This window comes from Sus scrofa, chromosome 13, assembly GCF_054392235.1.
Source record: "Sus scrofa isolate SSC_HxYL_T2T_F1_AM1 chromosome 13, Sscrofa_HxYL_maternal_Yorkshire_Landrace_v2.0, whole genome shotgun sequence".
Classification (NCBI taxonomy): Eukaryota; Metazoa; Chordata; class Mammalia; order Artiodactyla; family Suidae; genus Sus; species Sus scrofa.
This window is the reverse complement of record NC_139395.1, coordinates 49,958,402-49,975,240: the sequence shown is the minus strand read 5'-3', so window position 1 is coordinate 49,975,240 and position 16,839 is coordinate 49,958,402. Positions and strand designations below refer to the sequence as shown.

At 38.3% G+C, this 16,839-nt stretch overlaps 1 protein-coding gene across 8 annotated transcripts in view; it reads left to right on the top strand.

The window, feature by feature from the left end:
- The window catches only part of SFMBT1 (Scm like with four mbt domains 1), a 155,490-nt gene that overhangs the window by 53,156 nt on the left and 85,495 nt on the right, over positions 1–16,839 (top strand). For 2 of the 8 annotated variants that reach the window (XM_084988557.1, XM_084988556.1), the window contains exon 2: positions 929–1,076. The exons of the other annotated variants lie outside the window; for them this stretch is intronic. The gene's annotated coding sequence lies outside the window, so the exon portion shown is untranslated. The remainder of the gene's footprint in view (positions 1–928; positions 1,077–16,839) is intronic. 8 annotated transcript variants of the gene reach the window in all.

Sequence of the window (16,839 nt, the reverse complement as noted above, 5' to 3'; positions counted from 1 at the left end):
AAAAAACTGAATTGGATTCTTTTTTATACTTTAATAGAGAATAATACTGTATTATAATCATATCCTGTAAAAAAACATGTTAATGACTTATAGGGTGTGCTTTGATTTTGTTATTTTTGTGATATTTTTCCTGAGTGGCTGTGTTTTGACTCATTAACCTCATATATTTTCTGAACAGTTTAAATACAATTAAAATAATAACCTTGTTTCCCTCCCACCCCCATCCTAAAAAACACCTCGCCTTTGGAAGGTAAGAACAGTTTTCATAGATGGTGCTGGACATTTTTTTCCTCCGAAGGAGACATTAATAACCAGTTATTTGCCTCAAGCCTACCTTTTGTTAATTTGCAAATGGCAAAGTTTTGATTTCTTGTCAACTTGTTTTGATGACTTCAGGCAACTTTCTCTTTCAAACTGATGGAAGTTTTTTTGTTTTTTGTTTTTTGTTTTTTTTTCATTTTTGGCCACCCCAGAGCCAGCAATCAGATCCAAGCCATAGATGTGACCCACAGCTGTGGCAACACTGGATCCTTTAACCCACTTTAACCCACTGTGCCAGGCTGTGTCCTGGCACTGCAGAGGCACTGCTGGTCCCATTGCCACAGTGGGAATGCCCTCTTTTGTAAAAACTAAAAAATTTTGTAGTTTTTTTCTTATATAATATGAAAATTAGTATACTGTAGTCAATTTTATTAAGGATTACGAATATTATATAGATAATTTTGTACTACATAATAGAAAGTGAAAAGTGCTAATCTTAAAACTGGCAACCTTTGTGTTTTTGTATTTAAGTTTACTGAAATAATAATTCAGTGGTAGGAAAAATAACATTAATTTTAGGGAAAGAATAAAAAAGTGGAGGAGGAGGCATTGCTTTTGTTGCAAAGGTGTAGAGAATTAACCAAAAATTTTTATTTTTTTAATGTAGGCAGTTCTACTTGTTAGAGGATCTTCATTGTATAGATTATTATATTTGGGTATTGAAACCTACAAAAGCAAATAACAGGCTGCAACTAAGTTCTAATATTGACTAAATGAAAGGCTGCCAGGCTTCCTGCTGAGCTCTAGAACAACAGGTAAGTAAGTAGACTGTTGTGCCAGTTAGGGTTGTGGTTTTACATCTTGTACCTGAGCTTAATTGGATTCCTAATTAATTAGCATAATTTAGGCTGTTCTTTTTTCTTATGCTTGTTTAGTATTTTGCACAGAATTATTTTATAAATCTAACATATTTGCAGCATATCTCCAGTAGTAATCAGAGGTTTACTCCTTTTTTGGAAGCATTTATTTTAAAAGCTACTAAAGAGTTATTTTGTTTTCTAAATAATTGATGCTTTTTCTAAATAACTTATTCTTGTTTCTTGTGTCATTGTTGTTAAGTTTTCAGTATGCTTCTTAGGTTTGTGGACTTGGACATAATAGCCCAGTGTTTTACAGTAGATGGTCACTGTCCTCCTGTTTCCCAGGGATGCCACAGGGGACAGCACCGTTGCTGTGGAGGTGGGAGGTGTTCTTGAGGGAGTAGTTTATATCTGGTCATGCAGTATAGATGAATGTAATGATTTCGAAGGTTTGTAGCCTATCCAGAGTTCCTTGGCATATACAACTGATGTTATTTTAGGATCTTAAAACTCTTTTTTTTTTTTTTTTTTTTTTTCTTTTTAGGGTCACACCTGCAGCATATGGAAGTTCCCAGGCTAGGGGTCCAATCATAGCTGTAGCTGCCAGCATACACCACAGCCACAGCAACACCACATCTGAGCCATGTGTGACCTACACCACAGCTCCTGGCAACACTGGATCCTTAACCCACTGAGCGAGGCCAGGGTTTGAACCTGTGTCCTCATGGATACTAGTTGGGTTTGTTACCACTGAGCCACAGCAGGAACTCCTTAAACTCTTTTTTAAAATTTCCAGTAAATTAATTGTACAGCACATGATTATAGTCCAGGAGTCTGTAAAGTCTGACATACAACTTTAAAAAATACCTCTTTGCTTAATGTAACAATACAAAGCTGTAAAACTCCCAAAGCATCTTGCTTTATAATCATGCTCCCTCTTGAGAGCTTGAGCAGAAAGAGTGGGAGTTCAAGTTTAGTGAGTGATGGGGCAAAAGACAGCCTCCCAGGGGTCTGAAGACATCAGTCACTGCAGCTTGCCCTTGGTTCTCTTCTTGAGGCCTCTGGGGTGAGGCAGAAGCCTCTTACTCCCTTGGGGCAAAGGCTTTGTTTATATGCTTTCCTGCGGATTCTGAGATTTTTGGTGATGGCTGTCTATCGCTGATTCTTTGTTAGCCTTTTGACTGTTCTTTAAACTAACTCAATGTCATTTCATTCCATCAAAGGAGAATTAATAAAGAGACGTACTATGATTTTAAAAAATGTGTAATATATAACTTTACTAGGAGGGGTTAAGAGGATATTTGCTAGGAAAAATAGGATGTTTCAACTACTTATTGTCTGGGAATCATCTTAGAAACAAAAAGTATTTTCATTCTAGTAAGAGGCTTTTTAAAGCAGTAACAACTAATGTTCTTTGAGTACTTACTGTGCTATAGAAACCTTTACATGCATCAAATTGATCGAATAATCAAAGTAACTTTATGGAGTGGGTACAGTTGTTTTAATTTTTAAATTTCTTTTTGTCTTTTTGCCTTTTCTAGGGTTGTTCCTGCGGCACATGGAGGTTCCCAGGCTAGGGATCTAATCGGAGCTGTAGTTGCCGGCTTACGCCAGAGCCATGGCAGCACTGGATCCCTAACCCACTGAGCAAGGCCAGGGATCGAACTTGCAACCTCATGGTTCCTAGTCAGATTCGTCAACCACTGAGCCACTACGGGAACTCCGGGGTAGGTATTGTTGTTAACATCTCCATTGTACAGATGAGTATACTGAGACATAAATTGCTTTTATAACTTGCCCAAGGCCACACAGCAGGCAGACTGTGCACCTTTCAAGCCTTGGCAGTTTGGTTCCTGAGGTCACATGCTTCCTTACCAGGACTGCCCAGTTACTTTTGATATGATGTTAGTCATCCATACACCTGATTCTCTCCCTTTTAGAGGCCTAAATTAACCACTTAAAATATTATATTAAACTTCATGTATTTTTGAAGTTGTAGTGTAGGTTCAGTATCCACTAAAATTTATGACCCTTAGTTTCCTTAGCTGGTAAGACGTGGTTGTATGGAAACATGAGGTTTAAGTATATCTCTAATATTCTAATGGAGAGGAGATATTAGCTACCTGCTGTAAATGTAAATTATCATTTACTCTTCAACAGAACCCTTCACTATATGCATATTCCCTATTTAACATATAAGGAAACTGAGCTAATAAGTGATGGCCTGGGGGATTTAAGCTGGGTCTCATTTTTATAGTTAGTCTGGTGCATTATTTCACAATTTGCCATTCCCCACCATGTGAATTTTGTTGTTTACTGTTGAGAGAAACATTTGCCCTACTGATGATGACAAAGACACAAAGACCCGAGTTCTCTACTAGGCATCTTACTGGTTTTACCAAGTGATCTTTCTCAAAATGTATACTGTGCCAAACTTTGGGTGGAACAAATTTAGTTACATTCATTATTCAGCTTCAGTTGATTTTTCATTCTCTTCAAGAGAATAGGTGACTTTTACTGAAATATAATTGGCTCTTATGCTGCTTCAAACAGTACATGTGCCAGAGAATTTGCAAATATAATATTACATCTAAGGCAACTAGGAGTTTAGAGGGAGGGAAAAAAGTGTGGATTGTTAGATGATGATTTGTTTTGGTCCAATCTAATGCTGCCTTTTTTCCTGCTATGTGTATATGCACTTGACCTGCTTTTCAGTTGACCTGCTTTTCTGATTTCTTTCTTTTTTTTTTTGTCTTTTTGCTATTTCTTGGGCCGTTCCCGCGGCATATGGAGGTTCCCAGGCTAGGGGTCTAATCGGAGCTGTAGTCTCCGGCCTATGTCAGAGCCACAGCAACACGGGATCCAAGCCGCATCTGCAACCTACACCACAGCTCACGGCAACGCCGGATCCTTAACCCACTGAGCAAGGCTAAGGCTCGAACCCGCAACCTCATGGTTCCTAGTTGGATTCGTTAACCACTGCGCCACGATGGAAACTCCAGCTTTTCTGATTTCTATTGTAGTTATCAAGGAGCTTTCAGACCTTCCCTCTGCCCTTCTCAGTTGTCTTCCTTTTGAGGGTCTGCCTATAATGAGATGAGCACCCAGGTAGCTACTTGGGAGGTAAAGACAATTAAGTAATCTAGGCCTGATTTGAATTTCAGGATCTTTTGGGTTTGTGGTCAGTTTCTTAACCTTGAACTAAGAATCTCAAAAACATTTGGAGGCCTTTCTTTGAGGTTTCTGCTTTATTCTCTCTGTAGCTGGGCTCTTAGAGTTAAACTATATTATTGTCTGATCTCCCAATGATCCCTTTTAATTATTAATCTGTCCAATTGCCAGACTCCCTTGTTTCTTAATGTAAATTTGATCAACTGCCTGGAAGTTTTAGGCCACTCTTATCAGATGTCCAAATTATGGTCATATTACCTATTCTTCTTGATCATGGTAATTGGAGGGAGAATAGAGGAATAAGGATATCACAATCCATGAATAATTAAAAATATTCATTATTTTATTCCCAGCTCCACTTTCCCTTTTTATCTCTCATGATAGTGTTTATTTTTGGGGGACCAGAAATCAGATCGTGAATTTTCATTTAAATCTTCATTGACTACTTCTCTGTATTCAGTGTACTCTTCAAACATATCTCTGGAAGTTCCTGTTGGGGCTCAGCAGCAAAGAGCCTGACTAGTATCCATGAGGATATGGGTTCAATCCCTGGCCTCACTCAGTGGGTTAAGGACCTGGCATTGCCAAGAGCTGTGGTGTAGGTCACAGATGTGGCTTGGATCCTAAGTTGCTATGGCTGTGGAATAGGCCGGCAGCTATAGCTCCAATTCGACCCCTAGCCAGGAAACTTCCATATGCTGCAGGTGCAGCTCTAAAAAAAGCAATAAACAAACAAACTGAAAATAAACGTATTCCTTAGAGGTATAGCAAAATTAATATTGAAAGAATACTTTCTTGTTCAGTTTACACACACTTTTTTTGTTGTTGAGAAATTAGAAATTCTCTAGTTTGCTTATAAATAAGTATAACTGCTTGCCAGTATTTATTACATTAAATAGTTTTTGGTATCAAAAAATACATTTATTGGAGTTCCCACTGTGGTACAATGGGATCAGCATCATTTCTGCAGTGCCAGGATGCAGGTTCAATCTCTGACCTGGCATAGGCAATTAAAGGATCTGATGTTGCTGTAGCTGCAGTGTAGATTGCAACTCTGGCTTGGTTCTGATCCCTGGTCTGGGAACTCCATATACCAAGGGGCGACCAAAAATGGGGAAAAAAAAAAAAAAAAGTGTATTGGAGTTCCTGCCCTAGCACAGTGGGTTAAAAAATCTAACTGTAGCAGCTTGGATTGCTTCAGAGGTGCAGGTTTGATTCCTGGCCTGGTGCAGTGGGTTAAAGGATAAGGTGTTGCTGCAGCTATGACATAGGTCTCCGGTTTGGCCCTAAAAAGCAAAAAACAAACAAACAAGAACATCTTTTTTTTTTTTTTTTTCTGTATAACAAAAACTGTTTGGTCTAGAGGTACACTATATAAAATTATCTGAATATTTAGCTTCAGTTAAACTTACTGTTTTTCAGTTTTAAAAGTTCATCCTACCAATTTTTTTTTTTTTTTTTTTTTTTTTTTTGCTTTTTGCTCATGGTTTGTTATCGCTGAGCCTCGACAGGAACTCCCCTACCAAAATTTTAGTTCAGTAATTAATCCTTTGACTTTGAGTTCATTAATTAACCAAGTACTAATTGAATACCAACTGTGTCTTAGAAGCAGAGATTTTACCTTGTCCTCAGCACAGAGACTGGCATGTACTAGGCATTCAGTTCATTTTAGTTGAATGAAACAATGCATGTTCTTATGGAGTTTACTTTCTTTTCTTTTTTTTCTTTTTTTTTTTTTTGTCTTTTTGTCTTTTTGTTGTTGTTGTTGCTATTTCTTGGGCGGCTCCCGCGGCATATGGAGGTTCCCAGGCTAGGGGTTGAATCGGAGCTGTAGCCACCGGCCTATGCCAGAGCCACAGCAACGCGGGATCCGAGCCATGTCTGCAACCTACACCACAGCTCACGGCAACGCCGGATCCTCTCTCTTTTTTACTTTTAGCCAGACGGCTAAAGGTTTATCAATTTTGTTGATCTTTTCAAAGAACCAGCTTTTTGTTTCATTGATCTTTTCTGTGGTTTTCTTCATTTCTATTTCATTGATTTCTGCTCTGATCTTTATGATTTCTTTCCTTATATTAACTTTAGGTCTTGTCTGTTCTTTTTCTAGCTGCTTTAGATGTAAAGTTAGCTTGTTTATTTGAGCTTTTTCTTGTTTCCTGAAGTGGGCTCGTATTGCTATAAAGTTTCCCCTTAGAACGGCTTTTGCTGCATCCCATAGGCTTTGGGGTGTCATATCTTTGTTGTTATTTGCTTCTAGGTATTTTTAAATTTCCTCTTTGATTTCTTCAGTGATCCATTGGTTGTTTAGTAGCATGTTGTTTAGTCTCCACGTGTTTGTGTTTTTTGCAGATTTTTTTCTAGTTGTTGATTTCCAGTCATATAGTGTTGTGGTTGGAAAAGATGCTTGATATGATTTCAATCTTCTTAAAGTTACTGAGGCTTGATTTGTAGCCCAGGATGTGATCAATCTTAGAGAATGTTCCATGTGCACTTGAGAAGAATGTGTATTCTGTTGCTTTTTATTTTTATTTTATTTACTTTTTTTTTTTTTTTTTTGTCTTTTTGCCATTTCTTGGGCCACTCCTGTGGCATATGGAGGTTCCCAGGATAGGGGTCGAATCGGAGCTGTAGCCACTGGCCTATGCCAGAGCCACAGTAACATAGGATCTGAGCTGCGTCTGCAACCTACACCACAGCTCAATGCAATAATGGATCCTTAACCCACTGAGCAAGGTCAGGGATCGAACCTGCAACCTCATGATTCCTAGTTAGATTTTTAACCACTGAGCCATGACGGGAACTCCCTATTCTGTTGCTTTTGGATGGAATGTCCTATAAATATCTATTAAGTCTATCTGGTTTAATGCTTCATTCAGGGCCTGTGTTTCCTTATTGACTTTCTGTCTGGATGATCTGTCCATTGCTGTAAGTGGGATGTTAAAGTCCCCCACTATGATTGTGTTATTGTCGATTTGTCCTTTTAAGGTTGTTAGCAGTTGCCTTATGTATTGTGGTGAACCTATGTTGTGTGCATAGATATTTAAAATTGTTATATATTCTTCTTGGATTGATCCTTTGATCATTAGGTAGTGACCTTCCTTGTGCCTTCAAATATTCTTCATTTCAGAGTTCCCGTCGTGGCTCAGTGGTTGATGAATCCACCTAGGAACCTTGAGCTTGCAGGTTCAATCCTTGGACTTGCTCAGTGGGTTAAGGATCCAGCATTTCCATGAGCTGTGGTGTAGGTCACAGACGTGGCTCAGATCCCTTGTTGCTGTGGCTGTGGTGTAGGCTGGCAGCTGTAGCTCTGATTCAACCCCTAGCCTGGGAACCTCCATATGCTGTGGGAGCGGTCCCAGAAAAGGCAAAAAGAGAAAAAAACCCAAAGAACAAAACATTTCTTCATTTTAAGGTCTATTTTGTCTGATAAGAGTTTTACTGCTCCAGGTTTCTTTTGATTCCCATTTGCATGGAATATTTTCGTCCATACTCTCACTTTCAATTTGTATGTGTCCCTAGAAGTGAAGTGGATCTCTTGAAGATAGCATATATATGGATCTTGTTTTTGTATCCATTCATCCAGTCTATGTCTTTTGGTTGGGGCATTTAGTCCATTAACATTTAAGGTAATTATTGATATGTATGTTGTCATTGCCATATTTTTAGCTGCTTTGGATTTGTTTTTGTTGCTCTTTTTTTCTTTCCTTCTTCTCTTGTTCTCTCCTCTTCTGGTTGGATGACTATCTTTAGTGTTGTAGTTGAGTTGATTTTTCTTGTTTGTTTGTGTCAATTGTAGATTTTTGGTTTGCAGTTACTTCGAAGTTTTGATATGAGTCTATATATATATATATATATATATATATGAGATTGTTTTAAGTTGTTGTTTTAAGCTTTACAACAAATACTAAAAGAACTTCTCTTGGCAGAAAAGAAAAGACTGTGACAGGAAACAAAAATACCACAAATGGCAAGGCTCACCAGTAAAGGTATATGTACAGTAAAGGTACGAAATCATCCATGTACAATTGTCACCAAAATCAGAAATCATGAGAAGAGGTGGTCTCTTAATTTCAAGTGCATCTCCAGTGTCCTGCATTTGTACCTACCTCCTCTCATGATTGTTGTAAAGCTGTTTAGTGTTGCCGAATTCTCTTAGCTTTTGCTTATCTGTGAAGATTTTGATTTCTCCTACAAATCTGAATGAGAGCCTCGCTGGGTAAAGTAATCTTGGTTGGAGGTTTTTTCCTTTCATCACGTTAAGTGTATCATGCCACTCCCTTCTGGCCTGCAGAGTTTCTGTTGAAAAATCTGCCAATAACCTTATTGGGGTTCCCTTGTATGTTACTTGTTTCTTTTCCCTAGCTGCTTTCAAGATTTTCTGTTTGTCTTTAATTTTGGTCAGTTTGATTAATATGTGTCTGGGTGTGTTCCTCCTTGGGTTTATTTTATATGGTACTTGTGCTTCCTGGATTTGAGTGGGAGGTTCCTTTCCCATATTAGGGAAGTTTTCGGCTATTATCTCTTGGAATATTTTTTCTGTCCCCTTCTCTCCCTCTTCTCCTTCTGGCACCCCTATAATACAGATGTTGGAGCATTTAACGTTGTCCCAGAGTTCTCTGAGGCTCTCTTCATTTGTTTTCAATCTTCTTTCTCTTTTCTGTTTCACATCTGTAATTTCCACTCATCTGTCCTCCACCTCGCTTATTCGTTCTTCCACCTCTTGTATTCTGCTGTTAGCTGTTTCTAGTGAATTTTTTATTTCAGTTATTGTATTTTGCATCTCTTCTTGTTTAAGTTTTATTTTTTTATTTTTTATTTTTTATTTTTTTGCTGGTTGTACCATTTATTTATTTATTTTGACATTATCCTCATTCTAATAAAAAATTAAACCATAAGCTATAGAAATATCCAACAAATATTTTCTAAAACAATACACCACATCAATACTGTTTATGATGGCTGTTCTTGTTAAACATACCCTGGTAAGTGAACACAATAAATTACAAAAATCTTTAGTTGTTTAAGTTTTATAGCTTGTATCTCTTTGCTCAGTGTTTCTGTAAGTTATCCATCTTTGCCTCCAATTTATTTCCAATGTCTTGCATCATCTTTAGCCTCAACAGTTTAAAGTCTTTTTCCTGGAGGCTGAGAATCTCCTGATCACTTAGCTGATTTTCTGGGGTTTTTTCTTTCTCCCTCATCTGAGTTATAGTTCTCTGTCTTTTCATTTTTATAGGTTTTTGGTGTGGTGACCTTTTTACAGATAATAGAGTTGTAGCCTCTCTTAATTCTGGTGTCTGCCCCCCTTGTGGATGAAGTTGGTATGGGGGCTTGCTGTAGGTTCCTGATGGGAGGGGCTGATGCCTGTCCACTGGTGGGTGGAGCTGATTCCTATCCCTCTGGTGGGTGGGGCTTAGTCTCTGGATGGGATTAGAGGCAGCTGTGTGCCTGGGGGGTCTTTAGGCAGCCTGTCTACTGATGGGTTGGGCTGTGATCCCACCTGGATTATTGTTTGCCCTGGGTCTTCTCAGCAGCTGACTGACGGGTGGGGCTAGATTTTCCCAAAATGGCCGCCTCCAGAGAAAGGCACGGCTGCTGCATATTCCCAAGAGCTTTGCTTCCAATGTCCTTCCCACACAACAAGTCACATTCACCCCTGTTTTCCCAGGATGTCCTCCAAGTACTGCAGTCATGTTTGACCCAGATTCCTATGGAGACTTTGCTTTGCCCTGGGACCCAGTGCATGTGAAAATCTGTGTGTGCCTTTTAAGAATGGGGTCTCCGTTTCCCCCAGTCTCATGGAGCTCCTGTGCACAAGCCCCACTGGCCTTCAATGCCAGATGCTCTGGGGCTCTTTCTCCCAGTGCCAGATCCCCACACAGGCTCTTTCTCCCAGTGCTAGATCCCCACACGTGGGAGTTTGATGTGGGTCAGAATTGTCACTCCTGTAGGTGAGTCTCTGTGAAACAGTTACATTCCAGTCTGTGGGGCTTCCCACCTGGGAAGTATGGGGTTGCTTATATCACATAGTCGCCCTTCCTACCTCTTGATGTGACCTCCTCTTTGTCTTCTGGAGTAGGATATCTTTTTGAAAGTTTCTGGTCCATTTGGTTGAAGATTTCTCAGCATTTAGTTGTAAGTTTTGTTGTTTTTAGGAGAGAAGTTGAGCTCCAATCCTTCTATTCCGCCATCTTAATCCCATCCCCTGATTTTTATTTTTATTATTTATTTATTTGGCTGCCTCTGTGGCATGTGGAGTTTGCATTCTGGGCCTAGGGATTGAACCCAGGCCACAGCAGTGACAATGACCGCCAGATCCTTAACCTTTTTTGTCCTCTGGGAACTCCCAGAAATGATTTTTAAATACTTCTCTCGTATTTTGGTACAATGAAAGATAATTTCAAAATCTTGATTTATCCCAAATTGACAACTTAACCCTCCACCTAAACGAATTAGAAAAAGAAGAACAAAAAAGTCCTAAAGTCAGCAGAAGAAAGGAAATTATAAAGATCAAAGAAGAAATCAATAAAATAGAGACTCAAAAAACAATAGAGAAAATTAATAAAACCAAGAGCTGGTTCTTTGAAAAGGTGAACAAAATTGACAAACCCCTCAAAATCTTGATTTAGTAGTCTTGGTATCTGGAATAGCTTAGGTGTTCCATACCCTGGTACTAATTAGCAATTGCTGAGGAAACAGGGCTGTGAAGTGGCCGTACTTAAAACTGTGAACTATGAAATTTCCAACCTCATTATATTATGATTAAGTTTTAAAAAATTATTATATGTGACATTTTGAAAGATGTGAATTAAAGAAGGCCTAGAAAAAAATGACAGTAAGACAACATAAAGTACAAAATTGGTATGAGGAAATGCCTTCATGGATGATTAGTAAACTCAGAAAAAAAGGCAAAGTGTCAGGGGGGACTGAAGCTGACAAGAAGGTTACCAAGGGGTTAAGTAAGGATTGAACCCATTCTAGCTGTTGTAAAGAGTTGTTGTTTGTTCAGATGAAATACAGCGTATGAAGAAAATAGCTTATAAATTGGAAACACTTTACATAGTAATGATTATACTTTTGTTGATTAAAAAAAATTCCCTAAAACTTAAAGAACAAACCTTTAAATATTGTTAAGAAAGCAATAATATTTCCCTTTTTGCATTGAAACCCCAGATTTTTCTTCCTCAAGCTACTCCTTCAAATTTTGCCTTTTCCCCAAGTGGCAATATCCTCCTTTCTGTTGCTTCAACCAAAAACTTGAGTCAGCCCAGATACTGCTCTTTCTCTCACACCTCCATCAGGTCTCTCTTTTACTCTTCTCAGCATTTTCACAGCTCCTGTCCTGGACTCAGCCACCAACACCTCTTACCTGGATTATTCCAGGATCTTTTTTTTTTTCTTTTTGGCTGCACCCATGGTATTTGAAAGTTCCTAGGCCAGGGATTGAACCCACACCACAGCAGTGACCCAAGCCATTGCATTGACAATGCTGGATCCTTAACCTGCTGTGCCACAAGGGCACTCCCTATTCCATGATCTTTTAAATTTGTCTTCTTGCTTCTGCTCTTGCCTATTTACAGTCTATTCTCAACATAGCTTTTAAAAAACAAGGTCAAAGTATGTCTCTCTTCTGCCCAGAATCTTCCAGTGACTTCCCCCAAACCCAAATCTTCACAGTAACCTACAAGTTTATATGTAATCTGGTTCCCTGGTACCTTTCTAATCTCACCTCCTAGCAACTCTGCCTTGATCATTCTTCTGCAGCAGCAGTGACCTGCAGAACCTCTTACTTGAGGGTCTTTGCACTTTGTGTTTTTCCTGCCTGGAATGTTCTTCCCCAGGTACCCACTTCCTTACTTCCCTCAGGTGTGGGCTCATGTCGCAAAGATCTTGGTCATCTTTTTGAAAGTAGTACTCCCTGTCTTCTGTCTTTGTTTCATTTCCCCCTAACATTTATTTTTGTTCAATATACAGTGCGCTTTGTTTTTTTGTCTCCTGATAGTGGATTGTGATATCCATGAGGACAAGGTTTTTTCCCCCTCTACTCTTTTAGCTAAAACAGTATATGGGAGATGGTATGTAAATATTGGTTAATTAAGAAAGCAATTCCATAGCAGTTCATTATGTCGCTACTGATGATTCATAAAGCCTTCTTTAAATAAACAAACTGATTATTTCCTGTTGATAGAAATTCTAGAAAATGGCAGTTCTATTCTAAATACTCATATTTACTAATGTTGAGAAGTACTGCATTAAAGTTCCCAGCTTCCCTTAGAGCAGATGGGGTCACATGACCGAGCTAACTAGTAGAGTGTGGGTAGAAGAGAGGTGCTGCTTGCAGGCCTGGCTCAGGAGAACCTCCCATGAGTGGTCCCGCTATACAGGAAGACTTGAGAAGTCTCTGTTGAAGATGGCAAAGCTTTGAGGAGGATGGCACTCAGTACCACAGATTACCATGTGTAACTTCATGAATTGCCCTCTCAGTAGGAACACCTGTTTAGACTGTGAGAAATAACTGTCTTTTGGATTAAGCAATAGAAATTTGGAATTTATCTGTTAAAGCATTAACTTTACTAATACAAACCAGTAACAGCTAAATTATTTTTCCTTGATCTGTTGCATATCCTAAAGGTAAGCCACATTCCTTGTCTCTTCTTTGTCATTGGCTTCTGTTTTTGTTTTTTGCTTCTTCTTTTTTTTTTTTTTTGTCTTTTTTTTTTCTTTTTAGGGCTGCACCCACGGAATATGGAGGTTCCCAGGCTAGGGGTCCAATCGAAACTGTAGCTGCCAGCCTAAACCACAGCCATAGCAACGCGAGATATGAGCCGCTTCTTCAGCCTACACCACAGCTCACAGCTAAGCCAGATCCTTAATCTACTGAGCAAGTTCAGGGAATTGAACCCACAACCTCATGGTTACTAGTTGGGTTTGTTAACCACTGAGCCATGACAGGAACTCCTGGCTTCTGTATTTGAAAATGGGAATAATGTTGTTTTAAAAGCACAGTTTTTGCCCTTAATATTAAGTGCCATTTTTTACAGCTTTATCAAGATATTTTTACATACCAGAAAATTCACTTACTTAAGGTGTACATTATAGTGGTTTTTATTCAGAGTTGTACAGCTGTCACAACAACCTAATTTTATTTTATTTATTTATTTTTTTAGGGCCACAGGTGCAGCATATAAAAGTTCCCAAGCTAGGGGTCTAATCGGAGATACAGCTGCTTGGCCTGTGCCACAGCTATGCCAGATACAAGCCATGTCTGTGACCTGTACCACAGCTCATGACAGTGCTAGAACCTTAACCCACTGAGCAGGCCAGGGATGGAACATGCATCCTCATGGGTATTAGTTGGGTTCCTTTCCTCTGAGCCACAATGGAAACCTATGAGAACCTAATTTTAGAATGTTGCATCATCCCCACAAGAAGCCCTCTTTAGTAGTTAGTCTCTCTTCATCACCCTCTCACCTAGCCCCAGGCAACCACACTAATCTGCCTTCTCTCTCTGTTGATTTGCTTATTCAGGACATTTCATATAAATGGAAGCATGCAGTAGTATGTAGTCTTTTGTGTTTGACCTCTTTTGCTTGGCATAATACTTTCAAGATTACATTGTAGCAAGTATGAGTACTTTGTTCCTTTTTATGGCCAAATAATATTCCATCTAACACAATTGAATATTATTTATTCTTTAAATAGTTGGTGGATATTTGGGTTGTTTCCATCTTTTGGCATTATGAATAATGCTGTTGGGTACATTCACATATAAGTTTTGGTATGAACATATGTTTTCAGTCCTCTTGGGTATATTCCAAGGAGTGGAATTGCTAGGTTACATGGTAACTCTATGTTTAACATTTTCAGGAACTGCTAGACTGTTTTCCAAAGGAATTGCACTAGTTTACATTCCCATCAGCATTGCCTTTACGTTTTATCACCCTCAACAGGAGTAGGATCCTGGTAAATATTATACTTCCCTGAGGGCTGTAGGTGGGGGACAGTCACAAAGGAGATTGGTAATGTGGCAAACAGTGTGTGGTTGACATCTCTGTTGTCTCATCTCCTCTTCCCTTGCTTGCTTGCTTGCTTATGTGGCCTCTACTACCACCTTGATATTCTTAGAACACAGCTTCCATGCCCTGATTCTGAGGTCTTTGTGCTGGGATTCCCCTCTGCCTGGCATGCTCTTTCCTTGTGTTTGCCCTTCAAGTTTTTTTTTTTTTTTTTTTTGGTCTTTTTGCCATTTCTTGGGCCGCTCCTGTGGCATATGGATGTTCCCAGGCTAGGGGTCCAATCGGAGCCGAAGCCACCGGCCTACGCCAGAGCCAGAGCAATGCAGGATCTGAGCCGCGTCTGCGACCTACACCACAGCTCACGGCAACGTGAGATCGTTAACCCACTGAGCAAGGGCAGGGATTGAACCCGCAACCTCATGGTTCCTAGTCGGATTCGTTCACCACTGCGCCACAACGGGAACTCCTGTCCTTCAAGTCTTTATCCAAATGTTACTGTTTTAGTGATTCCCCCCACCCTCTTTAACTTTTAGCCTATATGTCACCCTTGCCCAGCTGTATCACTTACCATATTTAGAAAAACTACTATTTTTCTCCTTTCCACTAAAATTCAAGCTTTATGAGGGCAGAGATTTTGCTCAGTTTTCTTCACTGACACATCTCTAATATTTTGGTAGGGCCTAACACATAGTAGGTTTCTGGTAAATATTTGTCGAAAGAATGAATAAATCACTTTCCATGTCAATACATGCATTTTGTTTTTCTCAATAATTTAAGTCATAGAAGTATACCTATGAATACATTCTTATCATAACAAGTTTATTTTATGCAGATAAAGCAAAAATTCCCTTTTATCCTGCTCCTGAATCTCACTCTGGTAGAAGTAACAACTGGTAGTGATTTGGATGTGTTCTTCCAGACCATTTTATAGATATAAATGTCTGCCTATGGAAACATGTAGCTTTGTGTATGTTTGAATGTGTTTTATACACACACAATACACACAAACTACTATATATACCCAAAACCTTTTCATCACTCCCAACATAAACTCTGTACCCATTAAACTGTTTTGTTCTTTTTAACTCTTATTGTACAGATGTGCCGAATTTACTGATTTATGCTGAGTTTTCCAGTTTCCCCTATTGTTCAAGCATAGATTTAGGCTGTTGCACATTGTACGTTTCTCTGATTATGTCCTCAAAGTGAGAATTATTTAATCTCTTTCTTTGAAATTGTTATGTTGCTTATTTATTTTTTGGATGTTTATCTGAAATAGTTATTGGAAATGGTATTGCTTGGTTGTAGAGAATGCAAGTTAAAGTTTTTGATGAAATAGCATTTTTTTCTAAAAGGATCAGTATCCATTAGTGCTCATCAATTGGTGGTAACAGCAGTCATATCTCCATCTTTACCTATATTATTAGGCTTTTTTTTTTTCCAGTCTGTGATTGAAAACTCATTTTAGCTGCTGATGTTAAATGTATTTTCATGTGCTTATAAGTCATTTGCATTTCTTCTGTAAAATTCCTTTTCATGTCTGACTATTTTTCCCATATTAGGTTTAGTCTTTTTTCCTTTATTGACAAATGGGTACTTTTCTGTGATTGTGGCCATTAATTCTTTGTTTATTATGTGTACTGGAAATATTTTCTTCTGGTCTATAACTTGACTTTGAAAATTGTTCATGGTGTCTTTTTGCTAATCAGAAGTTTTAAATGTTGGTGTAGTCACATTTATCCATTTTATAGCTTTCTTGTATAAGGAAGTCTATACCATACCAAGGTTATAACCATATTCTCTTATGTTTTCTTTTAATTTGTTTGGAGTCTTGCTGTTTGTGTTTTGCTCTTTCAGTTCACCTTGAATTTATTTATGTTGCAGCATGAAGTAAGGTTCTAATTTTCTTCCTCCCACAATGGATAGTCAGTTCTTTAACACTATAAGTTTGTTCATCCTTTCACAATTGATATGCCATTTTATCACAAACCATACCTATACTCTTATATAAATGAATCTATTTCTCAACTTCATTCTATTTTATTGATATATTTGTCTTTTCTTACACCACTCTTACACTGTTTTAATATTTTGATAGAATAAACTAGGCTCATTGTATATTATCTTTTACAAAAAAGTAGCTGGATTGTACATGTCTCTTTTAGAAGCATTTACAAATAATCTCATCAGGGTGAATAAAATACCCTGTTGGGATTTTAATTGGCAAGGAAAACATTTCTGTAATACAGTTCTAATGGCCTTGTAGTAATACATTGTATTTTAAGTAAAATACGTGCCATACTTTACTTAAAAGTTTCTCATCGATAATCCAAAAGAACCCTTTTAAAATATTGCCTTCTAATTTGGCTTTTTAAAAATTTGAGATATAATTGACTTATAACATTGTATTAGTCCAGCGTGTACAACACAATGATTTGATATATGTATATGTTACAAAATGATTCAATTGTATATATATGTATATACCACATCTTCTTTATCAGACCTTCTGTAGACACTTATATTACTTC